The sequence below is a fragment of the Sceloporus occidentalis genome, unplaced genomic scaffold, assembly GCF_023333645.1.
Source record: "Sceloporus occidentalis isolate IW3139 unplaced genomic scaffold, rSceOcc1.0.p SCAF_71, whole genome shotgun sequence".
Taxonomy (NCBI): Eukaryota; Metazoa; Chordata; class Lepidosauria; order Squamata; family Phrynosomatidae; genus Sceloporus; species Sceloporus occidentalis.
The window spans coordinates 4,083,132-4,088,624 of record NW_028317051.1 but is presented as its reverse complement, the minus strand read 5'-3'; positions in this window follow the sequence as shown (position 1 = coordinate 4,088,624).

Here is a 5,493-nt window from a genome sequence, read left to right as displayed (position 1 = left end):
CATTAAGGGGTTAAAGGAGCTAATAGGCTCCAGCCATGTGATTTTAAGGGGTTAAAGGAGCTAATAGGCTCCAGCCATGTGATTTTAAATTAAAGTAATGAGCTAATGATTCGATTAAATGTTGTGGGTATCCAATATTAATCACCTGGGATTAGACCAGTTTATTGTATAATAGGAAAATGTTCCAAAAAATGTCCAAGAGTGGCTGCAGGTTCAGCAGTGTAGATGGTAAGTTAGTGAGGGTCAGGATAATTTCATCTGCATAGAAACCTAATTGGAATCTGAGTTCTTGCATTTAAAGCCTTGTATAAATGTGTGTCACTACGTATAGCTATTGGCAAGGGTTCCGTCACGAGAGTGAAGAGCAGGGGGATCTTGTACTGTTGAAACATATTTAAGAGGAAACCAGAAGAGTAAACTCTAGCACATTGAGTGCTGTAAAGAATAAAGATTGCTCGAAGTCCTCTGGAGTGCTAAAGGCTTGGGGAGACAGGAGAAGGCAAGGGGAGTGATGGATTAAAGCAAGATGTGTAATATTGAGGAGTTTTTAAGTGTTGTCGGAGGGTTGTCTACCCAGGATAAACCCCACTTGGTCATTTTTTAGCAGTAGGGGTAACAGTGTGTTTAATCAAGACACTAAATGTTTGCCATATAGTTTAGAGTTAGAGTTCAACAGTGATATAGGGGCAATAATTCACCCACTCTGATTGAGGTTTTCCTGGCCTGGGAGTGATAACCACGTATAGATCAGACATTTCTTGTGACATAATGAAGATTTCATTAGATGTGAGAAGAGATTATTTAAATGGGAGGTCAATGTACCTTGAAGTTTCTTTTAAAAACCGTTAGGTAGGCCATCTGGACCTTTTCTGCATTTTTGGTGATTTCATAAGTTGTGCCAATTCCTGCTCTGTAAGGGGATCATTAAGCTGACTCCAGTGGCCACACAAACAAGTTGGTCAAGGAAAACTAATACTGTATACAGTATAGAAAGGAAACCTTGTTGCCAAACCTTGCTACATTGAATCAATGTTCCCTCTAATTTTTCCTAGGTGGTGTGTGCAGAAAATTTCTCTTGTGCAAAAATTTTCCCAGAGCCAAAATTTTGTGCGCACAATATGCTTCTGCAAATGTTAAATTTAAATTGTTATTCTATATTTTTGGTACAGCTCGCTCATGGTTAATAACACTACATTATAGTTTGATAATGTATTATTAGTTACACAACAGTATTACTTACTGTAATGTTTTTTTAAAGGTGAAATTCTCACTGCATAAGTAAATTATGAGCGAATCACGAGCGGAGGCCGCATAAAGGATAAAAAAAATTGGGAAAAACTGTATTTAGAGTATTTGGCACCTGGGGCGGATCCTGTACGTGGGACCCCCACACACACACTTTAAAACTGCATAGCTTCTATCATTAGGCAAACATTGACAGGGGTACAGCATAACTGTTATCATTATGTACTACGGCAGACATTGACGGTGGTACAACATAACACCTGTCACTATATACTGAGGCAAACATTGACGGTGGTACAGCATAACTGCTAACATTATATAGTGAGGCAAACATTGACAGTGGTACAGCATAACTGCTATCACTATATACTGAGGAAAACATTGACGGTGGTACAGCATAACTACTATCATTGTATACTGAGGCACACATTGACAATAATGCAGCATAACCCCAAACACTATAAACTAAGCCAAACATTGATGTGGAGTAGGCCTACAACTTTAGTGTCTGGCCTAGTATATATATACTATATATATCTATATAGGGATGCACCGAAAAAAATTTGGACCTGAAAATTTTGCATTCACTTGACTGAAACTGAAAATGACCCCCCCACACCTTTAAAAAAACAAACAAAAAAACACTTTTATTAAAAGTAACACACCAAAATTAGACAAAAAAATCAATAACTATATATATATATATATATATATATATATATATATATATATATATATATATATATATATATATATATGATTAACAGCAATCACACTCCTATCATGCCCAGGTTCTAGCATGTACTGGTTGCTTGGGCATGATAGGAGTGGGATTGCTGTTAGCAATCATATATATATATTAATATTGTTATCGAATTTTTCTGTTCAATTTTGGTGTGTTACTTACTTTTAATAACACACCAAAATTGAACAAAAAAAATATATAATTGCTAACACCAATCTCACTCCTATCATGCTCAGGCAGCCAGTACATGCTGGAACCTGAGCATGATAGGAATATGATTACAGCCTCCCTATGCCATGCTATCCCCCCCACACACACTTACACATCCATGCTATCACACACTCATTCACAAACATTCAGTTGAAACTACAGCATAACACCCATCACTCTCACACACTTACTGATTCACTCTCACAGAATGTTTTCCTACCTTTTCTCTGTCTCTGTCACTTTTCCTCCTCTTTGTTCTTCCTCTTCTGTGTCCTCTCCTTCCAGTGCAGTGGAGGCGGTGGGCGTGGCTTCAGTGCTGTGCGCCGGGATATGACATGAAATCCCGACGCACAGCATCAGTTGCCACGCGCATCGGAGGATCGGAGGTCTACATTAACAGACCTCCCGCTCCCTTGATTTTTTTTAAGACGGTTAGAGGGAGATCCTTGATCTCCCCAACCGAGCTTGCTCCTCTAGCGGCGGACATTACTGTCTCTGGAGGGGTGCCCCCCCTTCGGTACGCTACTGGTTGTGCGCATGATTTTTGTTCGTGTGCGCTCCCTCTGAAAGCTATGCACAAGCGCACAGCTTAGAGGGACCACTTCACTGAATTAAGAATTGCACCCTTAACGTTCGTGTGCGCTCCCTCTGAAAGCTATGCACAAGCGCACAGCTTAGGGGGAACACTTCACTGAATTAAGAATTGCACCCTTAACGTGAATCAATAATGACCAATGCACGTAGAACATGAAGAAATGTTAATATAGGGTTCATGCACTAAACTGGGGCTGTTTATATAGTTAATGTGAGTAACAGATTTTAACGTGCCTCTTTCACTAAATATTATAAAGGGCCATCTCAGTGAGTTTCTCCTGCAAAGAAGGCTGAGCTGGCCTTCCATCACATGTTGACAAATTCCTTCCCTTTATCAATGTCATACATGGGCAGCTCAGGCTTTGTCGTAGGATGTCAAAGAGATTCTTGGCTCAGACTTAAAGTGTTTAAACAAAGTAGGATATTTGAGCATCAAAACCCTCAATTAAACTAAATATGCTGAAAAATCCAATCTTGGATCAGAATGAAAAGCACTTGAGAATCCACAGAAATCTGTAGATTTTCATTTTAAGGTATCTTTTAAGGTATGTGTGACTTGTTTGCACCTTTGTGTTAATTTGATCACACAAATCTGGATAATCTATTCAAAGGTGATACCATTTGCCTGCAAATTTACGATTTAATGACTTTAACGCATATGGGTTACCATTCACCACACTTTCTCACCTTTCACCATTTTAGTTTAATGAACCTAGCCCCACCTCTGACAATATGTAAACACCTCTGGTACCTCATTTTAACTGGGTTTTTTTTATCTTCCAGTAAATGTGGGACCTGAGCTGAGACCTACAGTGTTCAATTGTGCTGGAAGTGAAGTGCTTAGTGATGCCATCTCTGCTATGATATTGAGTGACTCAAGCAATATGATGACAGTTTGTGAAAAGCTAAGTGGAAGGTTACTTCCAAAGACACTAAGGAAATTCATATGGATGGAGAAACTACTGAAATCTGATTACAATGAAGAAAACACACAGTAAGTCAGTCTTCCGTCATCAATGTGACATTGTATAATTCAAAGTCACCTTCGTTACGTTGATCACCTTTTTTTCAAATTTAGAATGTATAGTTGGATCATGTAGTGCAATGGTTCATCAATTAAAATGATTTGTTATATCTGCACACCAGGGCCAGATTGAGGAAGAAAAGTAGTCCTGGCACTTTAAGGCTAGATATGCCCGGCCGCACACTAGAGTGTAAGTGCGTAGCATGTGGCTGCATGTATTCAGCCTTCTGCCGTTCATTAAAGCATTGGATCTGTCATGCGAGCGTCAGCAAAGGGAAGTGACCCCTGCCATTGAGCAATGGCCATTCAGGCATTTTCATGGTTTGCCAAATAGACAATATGGGCCTATTTGTGGAGACTAACCTCTTATATCTTATAAGTGCAATAGGAAGATATGAGTTGGCTGATTGAGCAAGGATGAGCTTGAGTCTGCAGTCCAGGCCCAGCTAGCAAAGGTGCTCCCTTTGTTCTTTAGACTGATCTTCAGGTACATCCATATTTACATGTACAAGGACTATCAAGTAGGTGAATTGGGCTTTTGGGTGGCTCAGTAACACCCGTGTCCCAGCAGTGTAACTAGAAACCACAGGGCCCTGGTGTGAAAAATTGCCCTGGGTTGCCCAACTTCAACAGCTGTCATCATTGCCCCCACACAACTGGTCTGTGCCTTTTTTGCCCCCTGCCCCCCCTTCCAACTTAAACCATGTGTAAACACACACAAATTACACACACTTACTCATACTCACTAACACACACACTCCATCTCAACCCACTTACACAATTACACATCCATGCTCATACATAGGTACATAGTACATAAGGTTGAGAAAAGTCCGAAGTCCATTAAGTTCAGCCCTTCTACCTAAACTTCCTACTCTTGATCCAAAAGAAGGCAAAAAACTCTAATTAAGCTACTTCGGATTCTGCCATCAGAGGGAAAAAATCCTTCTTGACTCCAAAAGGCAATCGGATTTCTCCTTCGAACAAGAAGCTCTAAAATATTAATTCTATTTATAGCCCTGTATGTCATGCCTTTCTAAAAAAATATCCAGACCCCTTTTGAAGGCTTTTAATGTATTTGATAACACCACCTCCCTTGGCAGTGCATTCCATACCTTTATTTTCCTTACTGTAAAGAATCCCTTCCTTTGTCGTCTGTGAAATCTCTGCTCTTCCAGTCTCAAAGGGTGACCTCTTGTTCTTTGCACATTTTTGTTAATGAACAGGTCACTGAAGAGATCTTTATATTGGCCCTGCATATATTTATATAATGTTATATTCCCTCTAAGATGACATTTTTCCAGTGTATATACTTTTAACTTTTTTAGTTTCTCTTCATAACTATTATCTTCCAATCCCCTTATTAATTTTGTAGCCCTCCTTTGCACTTTTCTAGTGCCATAATGTCCTATTTAAGGACCGGTGCACAGAATTGTACCCCTTATTCAAGGTGAGGTCTTACCATTGACCTGTAAAGAGGCAAGATGATATCGTCCTCCCGTGAATCAATACCTTGTTTTATGCATGCCAAATCCTCATTGACCCTTGCAGCTGCTTGCTGGCATTGTATACTGCTGCCAGGTATGTTGTCTACCATTATTCCTAAATCCTTCTCATTGGTAGTTTTCCCCAAGGATATTCCATTTAAAGAATAGGTGGCATTGCACGCCCGGTC